This window comes from Pelmatolapia mariae, linkage group LG16_19 (assembly GCF_036321145.2).
Source record: "Pelmatolapia mariae isolate MD_Pm_ZW linkage group LG16_19, Pm_UMD_F_2, whole genome shotgun sequence".
NCBI lineage: Eukaryota > Metazoa > Chordata > Actinopteri > Cichliformes > Cichlidae > Pelmatolapia > Pelmatolapia mariae.
This window is the reverse complement of record NC_086241.1, coordinates 44,592,119-44,610,629: the sequence shown is the minus strand read 5'-3', so window position 1 is coordinate 44,610,629 and position 18,511 is coordinate 44,592,119. Positions and strand designations below refer to the sequence as shown.

Here is an 18,511-nt window from a genome sequence, read left to right as displayed (position 1 = left end):
TGATTGATGGATCATTTGATTTTACACTTTTACCTGAATGTGGCTCCTTTTTTTGAAAAAACTTCCTTATATCCCTTATGAACCTGGCTGTCTCTCTGTACACAAACACACACACAACAGGAGTTATAAGGTTAATGGGCATCCAGTCAGTTAGCTAGTTAGTATCCATTTCAAATAGGACAGTGGTAACAACAGTAGTCTACGGACAATTTTAAGTTTTAGATTTTAAATAGGCTGTATACATTTCAATGGGAGTAACAGGGCGGTCAAATGTCGCTGATTTTGCTACAGAGCAGGACGGATTGTAGGGTAGCAAACATCGTCGGAAAACATGTTTTCAACACTGCAGGTTACCTGGGTGTAATGTTTTTCAGCTAAAAAGAAACATGACTCCTACCTAACTATATAAAGAGTAACTGAAGGTTAAATGCAGCTAATATGTCCTGTTTTAAGCCAGGCACTTACACCTCCGCTCCGCTGCGTCTCAGCCACCATGGCTCTGGCAGCAACGGAGCCAGGGCAGCGGAGAGCCGAGCTAGAACAAACCATTTTGGGAGAGGGGGGGTTATCTATACTTTTGTTGTTAAAATTTTATGTCTCAACCAAGTACTGTATGGTTTTTATATTTTTAGCAGTGTGTCACACAGACAGCAAATATTGTCCAAAAAAGTAAGAAATCTTTGGGGGTGCTTTGATTCATTTTGGGGGTGCTTCAGCACCCCCCAAAATGGGCTAAAATCGCCCCTGATTACAGTTATTGATACTTATTGTTTATAAAGTTATAAATTAAAAATTAAAAAAAATATAAGGGCAGGCTGGTAATGATAATAAAAATATTTATGAATCGAAAATGTGAAACTAATTGAGAATTTTTTTTTTTTTTTAGAAATATGATAATTGTGGGAAACTTATTCTGAATAAATAAAGCAGAAATGCTTATCACTCCGCGTCGCTTGAATGGGAGTCAAGGTGATGATGACGTGTTGAGCCGCAGGTATAAAAGCAGAGGCCAAGAATCGAATTTTGTTTTCACATGAAAGTGCTAAGAGGAGCTTTTCTAACTAGTGCTGTGAAAACTCGCATTTTACCAGCGACTCTGAAAGTTTTCCAAACTTGAGGATTAAGACCATTGAACCACCCAAAATGGCCACCCGTGGATTACGGCGTCAGCAATACCTGCTGTCCCTTGGTGTCAACCGCATACTTGACGACCGCTATGGTAAAGCTTAGTAAGCTAATAAGTATAGCCTAATAGAGTATTTAAGCAAACAAATACACCGTAGACGGGCCTTTTATTGCTTTAAAGTGATTAAAATTTCATTAGATTTAAAGTCCAGGACAAATATGGCGACTGGGTAACTTTTGTTTGAAAAATGCTAAAGAAAACAATTTAATGCGGCGCGCCATGGAAATGACGTAAGTCATTAGAACCGGCGGGAGGCTGACGTCTGACGTCAGTGCGCCCATCCTGGAGTGCCGTTTATGTATGTGGAGGAATTTGGCAATTGGCCCTGAATTAGACAATAAAGTTAATAGATTGCGGATCTGTATAGAAGCATGATAGACCCGTGAGAGTTCACAGAGGCACTCGTTGAGTTTACAAAGCTATGACAATAAAATAAAAATAAAATAAAAATGATATAGCCTAATTCTGATCTTGTAGGCATTATGTGCAAAATCACTTATGGCTACTACGAGATGCTGATCTAATTAAATATATGATACTTATGTTAGTGCATCACAGGTGTCCAGATGTATGTTATGTGCTGTGTGAGAAAATGAAATTGCTTGCAATAAGGTTCGAGGTTTCTCACCTGCCTTTAGCTGTTTCATTTTCAACAGACTGATGCTTAACTAAAATAAAAAATATGACCACCTAAGTGCTGAACATGAATTCAGTATCAAACATCACTGAAACTCTATGCAACCTTACTGACAATATGTCCATAATTCACAAGTATTATGGGTTACATTCATTTATCACAAATTTTGATATACTCCATTAAACTTTGATCACCAAGAACACACAAAGTTATTATTTACTGTGAGCTGTAAATTTTTAATTTACATGCAGCTACAATGATAATTTTGCAAATGATTTCTATCAGCAGGACTTATTTAGTCTTTGCAACATAATAAGACGCTTAGTTTTTCATTTGAATTTGAAATTGTTGGTGTGATCTTTGGTTTAAAACAAGCCGTTTAGCCATTTACAGTGAAAAATCATTTTTCTCTCCTTCTACCAATCTTAAGGCTTTCATAAACAATAAGTTGTGCTGTGGCTCCTGACTGCCTGTGAATGGAAATAGCGCATGATGATATAAAGCCATGTGCTGAAATTTAAATCCTTAATTTGTCTGATTATGTTATGATTAACTTGGATGACCTTTCTGATTTTCTCGTAGCTGGGCTGGTGAGGCCAGTCAGTGTGCATCAAATGGTTGTCACCAACTTGAGGAACCGTCCTTTGAGCCCCCCCCATTTGGACTCTATGAAAGATCTGGTCCTCTCCCTTTACCATCACCTGGTTACGGGGTCCAAGGATTTTCCTCACGTCGCATTCAGGGGATTCTTATCCAAAGAGGAGCTGATAACACCTTTTAGACCTGAGCTGGAGAGTCGGAGGGAGAACACCATTCCATCTCCTCTTACTGACTTACCAGGAATGATGGTGCTGCCTGCAGGGTCACGCCTCACATCTCAGATCCTGACTCCGGTACTTCCTGACAAGGCGGATATTTTTGTGCTGAAGGCAGACCGGAGGAACTGTGTCCGCACCCTGGAGGTCAACGGCCTCACCGTCAACAGAGTCATATCTGCTGTGTATCGCACAGAAGACTGTGACACTGAGATGACAAACTGCTGGAGGGTCACTGACTACAGCTCAGAGGGCAACGTCATCATGTCTGTGCTCTGCCGCTTTCTGAAGAGGTTTGCAAAGCGTGCAAAAAGAAAGGCGACAGATGAGGAAAGCAGCAGCAGGAGCCCCGCTCCACCAAGGAAGCGCTTCCGACTCTGATCAAGATCGAAGCCTTTCCTGGAGAACTTATTTTCTCCAAACTTTTGTACATATGTATATAGTTCTTTGTTATTGTTGAGATACACAGGTCAGTGTTTTCAGTGCCTCTTGCACTTTTATTTATTTGTTGGTGCTGGCCTGTGTTTTTTAAATTACTATGAGGAATACAAAATGACTTTATTATATAATCTGTGCAAAACGAAATAAGGATCCATATGGACAGTGGCAAGGATAAATTATCCTCTGCTGCATCTCACACATCAGCAAGAACCAACACAGTGGTAAGTAATAAGTAATGTTGAAGGTTGTCTCTGAAATGATGTCCCAAAATGTTAGGAAACTTCTTGAGGTTTTAACTTTTATTGTTGCTTTTCTGCCTTTTGTTTTTAAGAATCTGATGAAAAGGAGAAACAAGAAGAGACACACCACAAACGAGTTTCCCTTACTAACATGGTAAATATATTCATCATGTAATGACATTTCCTCAGAGTAACCAGAAGTGTTTGTCTTGTTCTAAAGTGATTCAGTCTTCTCTCGTGTTATTTGGCATTTGTCTTTGAAAAGAGAGGAGCAGTAACTGCATACGGAGAAAGAAACAGGAGCATCCAAAGACAACTGAGAGTCTTTAGTGCACCGTGAACAGCAGTCACCTCAGAGCAAGAGAGTCCTCGTGGCTGTCTGGGTTCTCTCCAGGAGCTCTGGCTTCATCCCACAGTCCAGAGAAATGATGTAAGTGTTAAGTGCTTGAAATGAGGCATAGGTGTGAATGTGAGTGTGAATGGTAGTTTGTTTCTTAGTTTGAGTCCTCTCTGTGTCAGATGGCAACCTGTCCAGGGTGTACCCCCGCCTCTGACCCTATAACAACTCCAATTGAACCATTTACAATGCAACATAATTTTTCTCACCTTCTAGCACATGAAAACTGTTCAGGCTTTTATAAACATTGAGTTCTGCTGTGGGTCACTTATTGCCTGTGTGTGGAAATAGCATATGATGATATAAAGCTGTGTCTTGACATTGAAATCCTTAATTTGTCTGATTATGTTATGATTAACATAGATCACTGTTCTGTTTTCTCGTAGCTGAGCTGGTGAGTCCAGTCAGTGTGTGTCAGATAGTCGTCAACAAACTTGAGGAACCGTCCTTTAAACAGCAGCCATTTGGACTCTATGAACAATCTGCTCCTCTCCCTTTACCATGACCTGGTTACCGGGTGCAAGATTTTCCTCCAATCGCAGTCAGGGGATTGATTCACTCAGAGCAGCTGACGACACCCTTTAAACCCCGTGCTGCAGAGTCAGAGGGAGAACACCACTCCATCTCCTTCTACAGACTCACCAGCTGGTATGATGGTGCTGCCTGCAGGGTCCCGCTTACATTCTCAGATCCTGACTCCAATACTTCCAGAGAAGGTGGATATTTATGTGCTGAAGGCAGCCTGGAGGAACTGTGTCCACAGCCTGGATGTCAACAACCTCATCGTCATCAGAGTCACCTCTGCTGTTTATCACACAAAAGACACTGAGATGACAAACCGCTGGAGAATCACGGACTCCAGCTCAGAGGGCAGAGTTATCATGTCGGTGCTCTGCCAGTTTCTAAAGAGGTTTGCACAGAGCATGAAGAGAAAGGCTACAGAGGAAGAGAGCAGCAGCAGAAGCCCCACTCCACCAAAGAAACACTTCAGACTGTGAAGCCTTTCTCAGAGAACTTATTTTCTGACGACTCTTTAATAGTTTTAAGACTTTGGCACTGCTTCTGTGAACTGTGTTGGACATATGGCAGGGCTGTGGACTGGATCTTGAACGAGGAACATCTATTGTAGAGCCAAGTGTAAATCTGTGCAACACGAACTAAGGATCCATAAAGACAGTGCCAAGTGTACATTATCCTCTGCTGCATCTCAGACATCAGCAAGAATCAACACAGTGGTAAGTAATAAGTAATGTTGAAGGTTGTCTCTGAAATGATGTCCCAAAATGTTAGAAAACTTCTTGAGGTTTTAACCTTTATTGTTGCTTTTCTGCCTTTTGTTTTTAAGAATCTGATGAAAAGGAGAAACAAGAAGAGACACACCACAAACGAGTTTCCCTTACTAACATGGTAAATATATTCATCATGTAATGACATTTCCTCAGAGTAACCAGGAGTGTTTGTCTTGTTCTAAAGTGATTCAGTCTTCTCTCGTGTTATTTGGTATTTGTCTTTGAAAAGAGTGGAGCAGTAACTGCATACGGAGTAAGAAACAGGAGCATCCAAAGACAACTGAGAGTCTTTAGTGCACCGTGAACAGCAGTCACCTCAGAGCAAGAGAGTCCTCGTGGCTGTCTGGGTTCTCTCCAGGAGCTCTGGCTTCATCCCACAGTCCAGAGAAATGATGTAAGTGTTAAGTGCTTGAAATGAGGCATAGGTGTGAATATGAGTGTGAATGGTAGTTTGTTTCTTAGTTTGAGTCCTCTCTGTGTCAGATGGCAACCTGTCCAGGGTGTACCCCTGCCTCTGGCCCTATAACAACTCCAATTGAACCATTTACAATGCAACATAATTTTTCTCACCTTCTAGCACATGAAAACTGTTCAGGCTTTTATAAACATTGAGTTCTGCTGTCGGTCTCTTATTGCCTGTGTGTGGAAATAGCATATGATGATATAAAGCTGTGTCTTGACCTTGAAATCCTTAATTTGTCTGATTATGTTATGATTAACATAGATCACTGTTCTGTTTTCTCGTAGCTGAGCTGGTGAGTCCAGTCAGTGTGTGTCAGATAGTCGTCAACAAACTTGAGGAACCGTCCTTTAAACAGCAGCCATTTGGACTCTATGAACAATCTGCTCCTCTCCCTTTACCATGACCTGGTTACCGGGTGCAAGATTTTCCTCCAATCGCAGTCAGGGGATTGATTCACTCAGAGCAGCTGACGACACCCTTTAAACCCCGTGCTGCAGAGTCAGAGGGAGAACACAGCTCCATCTCCTTCTACAGACTCACCTGCTGGTATGATGGTGCTGCCTGCAGGGTCCCGCTTACATTCTCAGATCCTGACTCCAATACTTCCAGAGAAGGTGGATATTTATGTGCTGAAGGCAGCCTGGAGGAACTGTGTCCACAGCTTGGATGTCAACAACCTCATCGTCATCAGAGTCACCTCTGCTGTTTATCACACAAAAGACACTGAGATGACAAACCGCTGGAGAATCACGGACTCCAGCTCAGAGGGCAGAGTTATCATGTCGGTGCTCTGCCAGTTTCTAAAGAGGTTTGCACAGAGCATGAAGAGAAAGGCTACAGAGGAAGAGAGCAGCAGCAGGAGCCCCACTCCACCAAAGAAACACTTCAGACGTTGAAGCCTTTCTCAGAGAACTTATTTTCTGAAGACTCTTTAATAGTTTTAAGACTTTGGCACTGCTTCTGTGAACTGTGTTGGACATATGGCAGGGCTGTGGACTGGATCTTGAACGAGGAACATCTATTGTAGAGCCAAGTGTAAATCTGTGCAACACGAACTAAGGATCCATAAAGACAGTGCCAAGTGTACATTATCCTCTGCTGCATCTCAGACATCAGCAAGAATCAACACAGTGGTAAGTAATAAGTAATGTTGAAGGTTGTCTCTGAAATGATGTCCCAAAATGTTAGAAAACTTCTTGAGGTTTTAACTTTTATTGTTGCTTTTCTGCCTTTTGTTTTTAAGAATCTGATGAAAAGGAGAAACAAGAAGAGACACACCACAAACGAATTTCCCTTACTAACATGGTAAATATATTCATCATGTAATGACATTTCCTCAGAGTAACCAGGAGTGTTTGTCTTGTTCTAAAGTGATTCAGTCTTCTCTCGTGTTATTTGGTATTTGTCTTTGAAAAGAGAGGAGCAGTAACTGCATACGGAGAAAGAAACAGGAGCATCCAAAGACAACTGAGAGTCTTTAGTGCACCGTGAACAGCAGTCACCTCAGAGCAATAGAGTCCTCGTGGCTGTCTGGGTTCTCTCCAGGAGCTCTGGCTTCATCCCACAGTCCAGAGAAATGATGTAAGTGTTAAGTGCTTGAAATGAGGCATAGGTGTGAATGTGAGTGTGAATGGTAGTTTGTTTCTTAGTTTGAGTCCTCTCTGTGTCAGATGGCAACCTGTCCAGGGTGTACCCCCGCCTCTGACCCTATAACAACTCCAATTGAACCATTTACAATGCAACATAATTTTTCTCACCTTCTAGCACATGAAAACTGTTAAGGCTTTTATAAACATTGAGTTCTGCTGTGGGTCTCTTATTGCCTGTGTGTGGAAATAGCATATGATGATATAAAGCTGTGTCTTGACCTTGAAATCCTTAATTTGTCTGATTATGTTATGATTAACATAGATCACTGTTCTGTTTTCTCGTAGCTGAGCTGGTGAGTCCAGTCAGTGTGTGTCAGATAGTCGTCAACAAACTTGAGGAACCGTCCTTTAAACAGCAGCCATTTGGACTCTATGAACAATCTGCTCCTCTCCCTTTACCATGACCTGGTTACCGGGTGCAAGATTTTCCTCCAATCGCAGTCAGGGGATTGATTCACTCAGAGCAGCTGACGACACCCTTTAAACCCCGTGCTGCAGAGTCAGAGGGAGAACACAGCTCCATCTCCTTCTACAGACTCACCAGCTGGTATGATGGTGCTGCCTGCAGGGTCCCGCTTACATTCTCAGATCCTGACTCCAATACTTCCAGAGAAGGTGGATATTTATGTGCTGAAGGCAGCCTGGAGGAACTGTGTCCACAGCCTGGATGTCAACAGCCTCATCGTCATCAGAGTCACCTCTGCTGTTTATCACACAAAAGACACTGAGATGACAAACCGCTGGAGAATCACGGACTCCAGCTCAGAGGGCAGAGTTATCATGTCGGTGCTCTGCCAGTTTCTAAAGAGGTTTGCACAGAGCATGAAGAGAAAGGCTACAGAGGAAGAGAGCAGCAGCAGGAGCCCCACTCCACCAAAGAAACACTTCAGACTGTGAAGCCTTTCTCAGAGAACTTATTTTCTGAAGACTCTTTAATAGTTTTAAGACTTTGGCACTGCTTCTGTGAACTGTGTTGGACATATGGCAGGGCTGTGGACTGGATCTTGAACGAGGAACATCTATTGTAGAGCCAAGTGTAAATCTGTGCAACACGAACTAAGGATCCATAAAGACAGTGCCAAGTGTACATTATCCTCTGCTGCATCTCAGACATCAGCAAGAATCAACACAGTGGTAAGTAATAAGTAATGTTGAAGGTTGTCTCTGAAATGATGTCCCAAAATGTTAGAAAACTTCTTGAGGTTTTAACCTTTATTGTTGCTTTTCTGCCTTTTGTTTTTAAGAATCTGATGAAAAGGAGAAACAAGAAGAGACACACCACAAACGAGTTTCCCTTACTAACATGGTAAATATATTCATCATGTAATGACATTTCCTCAGAGTAACCAGGAGTGTTTGTCTTGTTCTAAAGTGATTCAGTCTTCTCTCATGTTATTTGGTATTTGTCTTTGAAAAGAGTGGAGCAGTAACTGCATACGGAGAAAGAAACAGGAGCATCCAAAGACAACTGAGAGTCTTTAGTGCACCGTGAACAGCAGTCACCTCAGAGCAAGAGAGTCCTCGTGGCTGTCTGGGTTCTCTCCAGGAGCTCTGGCTTCATCCCACAGTCCAGAGAAATGATGTAAGTGATAAGTGCTTGAAATGAGGCATAGGTGTGAATGTGAGTGTGAATGGTAGTTTGTTTCTTAGTTTGAGTCCTCTCTGTGTCAGATGGCAACCTGTCCAGGGTGTACCCCCGCCTCTGGCCCTATAACAACTCCAATTGAACCATTTACAATGCAACATAATTTTTCTCACCTTCTAGCACATGAAAACTGTTAAGGCTTTTATAAACATTGAGTTCTGCTGTGGGTCACTTATTGCCTGTGTGTGGAAATAGCATATGATGATATAAAGCTGTGTCTTGACCTTAAAATCCTTAATTTGTCTGATTATGTTATGATTAACATAGATCACTGTTCTGTTTTCTCGTAGCTGAGCTGGTGAGTCCAGTCAGTGTGTCAGATAGTCGTCAACAAACTTGAGGAACCGTCCTTTAAACAGCAGCCATTTGGACTCTATGAACAATCTGCTCCTCTCCCTTTACCAGTCAGAGGGAGAACACCACTCCATCTCCTTCTACAGACTCACCAGCTGGTATGATGGTGCTGCCTGCAGGGTCCCGCTTACATTCTCAGATCCTGACTCCAGTGCTTCCAGAGAAGGTGGATATTTATGTGCTGAAGGCAGCCTGGAGGAACTGTGTCCACAGCCTGGATGCCAACAACCTCATCGTCATCAGAGTCACCTCTGCTGTTTATCACACAAAAGACACTGAGATGACAACCCGCTGGAGAATCACGGACTCCAGCTCAGAGGGCAGAGTTATCATGTCGGTGCTCTGCCAGTTTCTAAAGAGGTTTGCACAGAGCATGAAGAGAAAGGCTACAGAGGAAGAGAGCAGCAGCAGGAGCCCCACTCCACCAAAGAAACACTTCAGACGTTGAAGCCTTTCTCAGAGAACTTATTTTCTGACGACTCTTTAATAGTTTTAAAACTTTGGCACTGCTTCTGTGAACTGTGTTGGACATATGGCAGGGCTGTGGACTGGATCTTGAACGAGGAACATCTATTGTAGAGCCAAGTGTAAATCTGTGCAACACGAACTAAGGATCCATAAAGACAGTGCCAAGTGTACATTATCCTCTGCTGCATCTCAGACATCAGCAAGAATCAACACAGTGGTAAGTAATAAGTAATGTTGAAGGTTGTCTCTGAAATGATGTCCCAAAATGTTAGAAAACTTCTTGAGGTTTTAACCTTTATTGTTGCTTTTCTGCCTTTTGTTTTTAAGAATCTGATGAAAAGGAGAAACAAGAAGAGACACACCACAAACGAGTTTCCCTTACTAACATGGTAAATATATTCATCATGTAATGACATTTCCTCAGAGTAACCAGGAGTGTTTGTCTTGTTCTAAAGTGATTCACTCTTCTCTCATGTTATTTGGTATTTGTCTTTGAAAAGAGTGGAGCAGTAACTGCATACGGAGAAAGAAACAGGAGCATCCAAAGACAACTGAGAGTCTTTAGTGCACCGTGAACAGCAGTCACCTCAGAGCAAGAGAGTCCTCGTGGCTGTCTGGGTTCTCTCCAGGAGCTCTGGCTTTATCCCACAGTCCAGAGAAATTATATAAGTGATATTCCAAAAGTTGATTCTTTTCATCTGGACGTAGCGTTTTGTGGGAGAAACGTTTTGTCACTCATCCAAGTGACTTCGTCAGTCTCAGCTGACTGCAGGTTTCCCCAATCTTATAAACAGTACATTTGCATAATGATTGAAACCAGCCCACTGAAGGAACAATGGCTGGGACGTCAGTCAGTTCCTTAATCTTAATTATGTAAATTATCATGACCATTGATCAACAACCACTGACCAAAACCCACTGATCAAAGCCCACTGATCAATGGCCATGAGTACCATTCACAGAGAGTTGGGGAATGGCTGCAATCACAGCATTGTAGCATACCTGGATCATTGAGCTTGCGTCAAGATGTTTTAACCCACTTTGGCAAGGACTGCCTACAGCTTGTACGTCAGAATGAGCAAACAGCACGTAAGATGCCGGATTACAGGAACCACCTGAGATTCAGCCTCAGATGCCGACAAAACAGGATTACTCCTAAAAGTCTGCAAATGAGCTCTTCAGTTAAAGGCTTCCGGGCAACAAAAATCCTCCAGAAGGCACAGCATCAGTTGCTCAATGAACGGGTGAGGCAAAGAAATTTTACCATCGACATGCTAAAATCTCAAGAGGAGCGGATCCGACAGAGACTGACAATGCTTCTAGATGAGAGTACTCTTAAAAAGGTGTTTGACTTTACTGAGAAGTCTCGTCTAGCACAGCACAAGAAGTCTAAGACCAGGCAACAAAGGAAATTTGACTTATTTGTTGTACGTCGGAAACCACCGCAAAATATGGAGAGTGTCCTCAGTGGCCAGAAGAGAGAAGGATGTGACACCGAGGATGTGGACAAGTGGGTGAAGAATTTGTCTGACAGACAGCTCACCCAAACAGAGAAAAACATCCTTGCTAAAGGGTTGAATTTTGCTGTCACACCGAGACAAATCCCGCTAGTGGAGCTGATCACAGCCACAGAAACAGCAATTCGTAACAACAATATTGCAGAAGTGGAAGCGGAGCAACTACGGACGAAAGTTTTGGCCTGTCTCAGCAATGCAAAGCCCCCAGCATCCAACATCACCATGGAGGAGAGGAAGGCACTCACATCACTTAGTGATGGCAACAACATTATCATCCTTCCGGCAGACAAGGGTAGGTGCACAGTATTGCTAAACCAGAAAGACTATCATGAGAAGATTTTGTCACTACTCAGTGATGAAAATACTTATGAGCCCCTGAAATGAGACCCAGGAAGTGGCTACAGGAAGAGGGCGATAGACTGTTTGAAGCAGTTAGAACAAGACAAGGCTATTGACCAGAACTCATACCACAGGCTGTACCCAGGGGAGTCTACACCAAGTCTGTATGGTTTACCGAAAATACATAAACAGGGTGCACCTTTAAGACCGATTGTCTGCATGATCAACTCTGTCACCTATAACATCTCCAAGTTTCTGGCTTCAATTCTCAACCCGCTGGTGGGCAGCTCTGAACACCACATCCAGAACACCCTGGATTTTGTTGAGAAGGTGAGAGATGTCATCATGGAGGCAGATGAAACCATGGTCTCGTACGACGTTACATCTCTCTTCACTTGCATCCCAGTCACGGAAGCGTTGGAGGTAGTCCGTAAGAGATTACAGGATGACACCAACCTCAGCAACAGGACCACTCTCAGCATCGACCAAGTGTGTTTGCTTTTGGAACTGTGTCTTCATTCCACCTACTTCACATACAAGGGTCAGTTCTACAGGCAGAAACATGGGTGTGCCATGGGCTCCCCAGTTTCACCCATCGTGGCCAATTTGTACATGGAAGAAGTGGAAAAGAGAGCTTTGCTATCCTACCCTGGAACGCCACCAAGCCATTGGTTCAGGTATATGGATGACACCTGGGTGAAAAATGAAATCTCAGGACGTACCACAATTCACGGATCACATTAACTCGGTGGACCGACACATCAAATTCACCAGGGAGGATATGAAAAGTGGCAGGTTAGCCTTCTTAGACTGTGAGATTTCCATCAGTAATGGGAGACATCTAAAAGCTGACGTGTACCGTAAACCTACGCATACGGGTCAGTCTCTAAGGTTTGACTCTCATCATCCACTGGAGCACAAACTGGGTGTCATTAGGACGCTACGACACAGAGCAAACACCATCCCCACTGACACAGCGGCCAGGGAGGCAGAAGAACAGCACATCAAGAAGGCCCTGAGTAAATGTGGTTATCCCAGCTGGACTTTTGTCAAAGCTGGAAAGGCACCTAAAGAAAGCTCCAGCCGATCCAGGAGAGAAGGACAACCGCTGCCCAAGCGAAAACCTGTAGTGATCCCATATGTGTCAGGAGTATCGGAGCAGTTGAGACGCATTTTTTCTAAACACCGGGTCTCTGTGGCTTTTAAACCCCAAAACACGCTGCGCCAAAAATTGGTCCACCCCAAGGATCGGGTCCCCCGACACAAACAGAGTAACATAGTGTACGCTGTTAAGTGCCAGGAGGATTGCCAGGATTTATACATCGGGGAAACCAAACAACCTCTGGCGAAGCGGATGGCACAACACAGAAGAGCTACCTCGTCAGGCCAGGACTCTGCAGTCTATTTACACCTACAGGCCAGTGGACACTCTTTCAAGGATGAGGATGTACACATCTTGGACAGGGAGGAATGCTGGTTTGAGCGCGGAGTCAAGGAGGCCATTTACGTGAAAAGGGAAAGACCATCTCTGAATCGAGGAGGGGGCCTAAGGGTACATCATTCGCCATCTTACAATGCTGTGATTGCAGCCATTCCCCAACTCTCTGTGAATGGTACTCATGGCCATTGATCAGTGGGCTTTGATCAGTGGTTGTTGATCAATGGTCATGAGAATTTCCATAATTATGATTAAGGAACTGACCTCCAAGCCCATTGTTCCATCAGTGGGCTGGTTTCAGTCATTATGCAAATGTACTGTTTATAAGATTGGGGAAACCTGCAGTCAGCTGAGACTGACGAAGTCACTTGGATGAGTGACGAAACGTTTCTCCCACAAAACGCTACGTCCAAATGAAGAGAATCAACTTTTGGAGATTTACTTACCTGGATGATTGAGAATGCATCAAGACGATATAAGTGATAAGTGCTTGAAATGAGACATAGGTGTGAATGTGAGTGTGAATGGTAGTTTGTTTCTTAGTTTGAGTCCTCTCTGTGTCAGATGGCAACCTGTCCAGGGTGTACCCCCGCCTCTGACCCTATAACAACTCCAATTGAACCATTTACAATGCAACATAATTTTTCTAACCTTCTAGCACATGAAAAATGTTCAGGCTTTTATAAACATTGAGTTCTTCTGTGGGTCTCTTATTGCCTGTGTGTGGAAATAGCATATTATGATATAAAGCTGTGTCTTGACATTGAAATCCTTAATTTGTCTGATTATGTTATGATTAACATAGATCACTGTTCTGTTTTCTCGTAGCTGAGCTGGTGAGTCCAGTCAGTGTGTGTCAGATAGTCGTCAACAAACTTGAGGAACCGTCCTTTAAACAGCAGCCATTTGGACTCTATGAACAATCTGCTCCTCTCCCTTTACCATGACCTGGTTACCGGGTGCAAGATTTTCCTCCAATCGCAGTCAGGGGATTGATTCACTCAGAGCAGCTGACGACATCTTTTAAACCCCGTGCTGCAGAGTCAGAGGGAGAACACCACTCCAGCTCCTTCTACAGACTCACCAGCTGGTATGATGGTGCTGCCTGCAGGGTCCCGCTTACATTCTCAGATCCTGACTCCAATACTTCCAGAGAAGGTGGATATTTATGTGCTGAAGGCAGCCGGGAGGAACTGTGTCCACAGCCTGGATGTCAACAACCTCATCGTCACCAGAGTCAATCCTGCTGTTTATCACACAAAAGACACTGAGATGACAAACCGCTGGAGAATCACGGACTCCAGCTCAGAGGGCAGAGTTATCATGTCGGTGCTCTGCCAGTTTCTAAAGAGGTTTGCACAGAGCATGAAGAGAAAGGCTACAGAGGAACAGAGCAGCAGCAGGAGCCCCACTCCACCAAAGAAACACTTCAGACGTTGAAGCCTTTCTCAGAGAACTTATTTTCTGAAGACTCTTTAATAGTTTTAAGACTTTGGCACTGCTTCTGTGAACTGTGTTGGACATATGGCAGGGCTGTGGACTGGATGTTGAACGAGGAACATCTATTGTAGAGCCAAGTGTAAATCTGTGCAACACGAACTAAGGATCCATAAAGACAGTGCCAAGTGTACATTATCCTCTGCTGCATCTCAGACATCAGCAAGAATCAACACAGTGGTAAGTAATAAGTAATGTTGAAGGTTGTCTCTGAAATGATGTCCCAAAATGTTAGAAAACTTCTTGAGGTTTTAACCTTTATTGTTGCTTTTCTGCCTTTTGTTTTTAAGAATCTGATGAAAAGGAGAAACAAGAAGAGACACACCACAAACGAGTTTCCCTTACTAACATGGTAAATATATTCATCATGTAATGACATTTCCTCAGAGTAACCAGGAGTGTTTGTCTTGTTCTAAAGTGATTCAGTCTTCTCTCGTGTTATTTGGTATTTGTCTTTGAAAAGAGAGGAGCAGTAACTGCATACGGAGAAAGAAACAGGAGCATCCAAAGACAACTGAGAGTCTTTAGTGCACCGTGAACAGCAGTCACCTCAGAGCAAGAGAGTCCTCGTGGCTGTCTGGGTTCTCTCCAGGAGCTCTGGCTTCATCCCACAGTCCAGAGAAATGATATAAGTGATAAGATAATATAACCAAAAAAAAAAAAAAACAGTTTAGAACAAGTGTGAGCCTCCTTTACAACTTTATTCACATCCTTTAAATGTAAGAGCTGCTGGCACGTCTGGTGAGGGTGTGCCCACACCTAATCTAAACCACAGAGCTTTAGTCCCTCTCATACTTGGTTGAGTATTGACATCAGCTGCACCGGTGCATGCAACGTGAGGGCACTAATGGACAGGGAGGAAATAATACTTGAATTCATTTTGAACAAAGACGTCATGCCAAATATTTTTTGATAGCTGTTTCAATTATGAATACACAGACTTTGTGATTGCTTTTTTCCTGTCAACATGTATTGTTCACAAATAACCACGGGCCACAACTGAATCAGATAGTTCCATCATTTCTCTTCATCTGCATTTTCGATCTGAAAGTAGAAACAACTATAACGAGGAGAAATTGAATTTTTATATTTATGAACGAGGACTGTGTGGAGGAGAGCCGAGTCAGGAAACAGGTTGTTCACCTGACCGACAAGCTGGAGTCAGAACCTGTGATTTATCCTCCCTGACTATTGAGTGATGTTATATGCTGATGTTATTTTCCTGTTTTGAGCCAAACCAGATTTCTCTATAGGAACTCTGTGTTAAAGGGTCAATGCACCAAATTGGGTTTTGATTTCTCATGCAAGGAAAGACACAAACTGCTCAGAGGGATTAGTAATGAGCACAAGTTAAATGAGCTCATTGCACTACGTTGGCTTTATCAGCCCTGCACAGAACAGATCGGTCTTAGACTCTTTGATTCTCTTAAATAAGTAGAATCTGAAACTGAAGGTTTTAGATTAAATCTGATTCCTAAATCAAGAAGTAAATCTTAAAGAACAACCTAGGTTTGTAATTTGGAACAAAGTTGCGTTAACTAAAACTATCTTGAACTGTGGAAGGTTAAGTGTGACCTTCTTAGCTGCAAACCTTGAACTGGTTTAGTAGCTTTTATATCTGTCTTACTGTGACATAAGTGCTGAAAAGGGATTTATCTCTCTCCCTCTGTCTATCTCTCAGTCCGTCTCTCTAAAATATTCATTTTACTTTATTTTCTCTATATATGATGTAGGTTTGAATTTTCCCTGCTAAATTGTGACGGTCTGGGAGTCTCCTACGTTCGACCTGCCTGTATGTATGTTTTTCTATGTGTTTTGTTTTGTCTCCCCTCCCAGTCCCCTGCTTCCCCCTTTAAGTGTGTGTGTGTGTGTGTGTGTGTGTATTCCAGCGTGCCAATTTATGGGCGTCATCAGGCCGGAAGGTGTTTCCCGTGTTGAAGCCGCCACACATGTCTTCCGTCTAGATTGGCCGCTACTTAACTGTTTGACTGAGCTTCAGTCAACGCTGGATCATTGAGTTACCAAGTAAGTGAAGTCCCAGCTCTGAGTGGAAATAGTCTGTGCGTGTGTTTCTGTGAGTTCACCAATCTGATCTCTGTACCTTGTCTTGTTAGGAACTTGGAGAGGAGTGTGTCACAGGAGCGAAGTGTTTGTAAATGTCGAGTGTTGGAGTTGTTTTCCTGTCACACCTGGACCACCAGCACAGTCCTGCAGGATGGGAAAGTCCTGCATTTGGGCCCCGTTCTCGCCACGCACCTTAACATAAATAATAAACACTTTGATTGAGAAACTGCATTTTGTGTTTACTTTTGTAGGGTTGCCTACCGCTGCAGGAGGCTGCATCATGAAACCAACATGATGAACTGCCAGTGGGAGAAGCACTACCCTATAGACCTCTGTAATCCAAGTAAAAGTAGCAGTACAGCTATATACAAGTTAATACGAAGGCACAGAATCAACAAGAGCTATGAACTAATCTTAGAGCCGGGGCTACACTGGTGCGAGTCATACAAGGATCCAGCGATGAGTAGCTTCCTTTCCTCAACTTAAGTAGTGGCAGGGATAATGAGGCACAGGTGTTCACTCTCCATAGGTGCGTGGGGCGAGGGCAGGAACCACCATGACTTCCGTCCTGGCGAGACAGAGAGCGCGAGAGAGAAAAATAATGACGCTGCTGATCATCTTCATGCTGGTCCACCGGGCCGTGACATTCAGTAACATGAATATGGAAGTGTAAAGAGTGTGCAGCACAAGAGACTGCAAGATCTCAGTTATTGAAGCACTACAGGTTAAACCATGGTCACTTTGGCCGCAGACACGCTTATCCATGCACATATTTAAATTGTCCATGTAGTCACCAATGTAGATCACATGTTGATCAGACATTGCAGAGATCAGTAGATTCCTGGTGTGATTGAAGACAAGCTTTTCATTGATGATTTAAAAAGAGGGTGATGAGCTATTATTATTATTACTACTACTACTACTACATTGTCTTGATTAATCCATTAAAAAACAAACAAAAATAAAAACATTTGCAAATGGTTCAAATCTTTCATAAATATTCACGCAGAGCTGGAAATTGTAATTTTTAAATTTGATTTGTGCAGCTAATGAAAGTCTTCTGAAGGTAAGAAGGAGATGTGCAACAAAAAAATTACAAAGTTTATCTTTTTTGTTTTTTTTCCTAACAAACGTCTGTTCATCAATATATTTTTGTATTCAGTTCATTCTATTATTATTGTGTGAATGCTGCTGTTGCTCAATTCCTCGTTATTATTCTGAATTCTTTGTGGGATTTTTGGGTGCTGTGACTTTTGGTGTTTGTTCCTGTTTTTCTTTCTTTAATAACCTTTTCTCACAAGATGTTTTACAAAGTAAATACATTTGGAGAAATCTCCCTGACTGTAGTGGCGATTCCTTTTGTTTGAACAACCAAACATCCAAGAATTAAAATTCCGCAAGCCACTGCTGCACTGAGATAAGATCTTGTACGCAGGCAAAAGAAGTCGACTGTCCAAACTTGAAAGTTGCATTTTATGGTTTATTTATTCAGTTTGGCAAGCAATAAAAAGATCAATTTTTGTTGCTTCCTGCTGCTTCTTCTGCTCTGGTAAAAAATAAACAAGACATAGGCTCACTCCAGTGCATACTGGTCCTATACCAGTCTCTTTATTTAGAGACAAATAGCCCTACAGTTCTTCCTGACTGACTTAACAAGATAAACAACAAAACAAACCCAAACAATTAAGCAAGTATTAACCTACAAATAAAACTTGTGAATAACCCAAAATATAAGTAAACCAACAACAAACTTTAACAAATTTCAAAATATAAAAAATAAAGAACAAATAGCTCCAACACTCCGGCCCCTAATTGTGCATACAATCACAATTACTTTAAAGTTCCAAAAAGAAAGGAGCTATTCACTCTGATTTTCTTCAAGATCAGGCTTCCAGTAGCAAAAGAAGTTTGCTACTGGATGACTTTTGCCATCATCCATGATCCTCTTGGAGCTGTAGCGCCTGCAATCCAAATAATATCTCCAGGTATAAGACATCTTTTAGTCCTCGTCCATTTTTGTCCTTCTTTCATCAGAGGTAGGTACTCAGCAAGCCATCTTTTCCAGAACAACTC

The 18,511-nt window shown here is 42.6% G+C and overlaps 1 long non-coding RNA gene and 1 pseudogene across 3 annotated transcripts; both read left to right on the top strand.

The window, feature by feature from the left end:
* The first annotated feature begins 3,285 nt into the window (after positions 1–3,285).
* On the top strand, positions 3,286–17,902 carry LOC134645269 (uncharacterized). 3 transcript variants are annotated; one of them, XR_010096527.1, is made up of 5 exons: positions 3,286–3,300; positions 6,711–6,772; positions 16,108–16,166; positions 16,264–16,399; positions 16,489–17,902. It is a non-coding gene; the product is annotated as an uncharacterized LOC134645269 (long non-coding RNA). The 3 variants fall into 3 exon arrangements; XR_010096528.1 differs by lacking the exons at positions 3,286–3,300; positions 6,711–6,772 and adding an exon at positions 14,893–15,006; XR_010096526.1 differs by lacking the exons at positions 3,286–3,300; positions 6,711–6,772 and having other exon boundaries at positions 15,022–16,166.
* LOC135932119 (uncharacterized) lies at positions 10,419–13,425 on the top strand (annotated as a pseudogene).
* Positions 17,903–18,511: the final 609 nt, after the last annotated feature.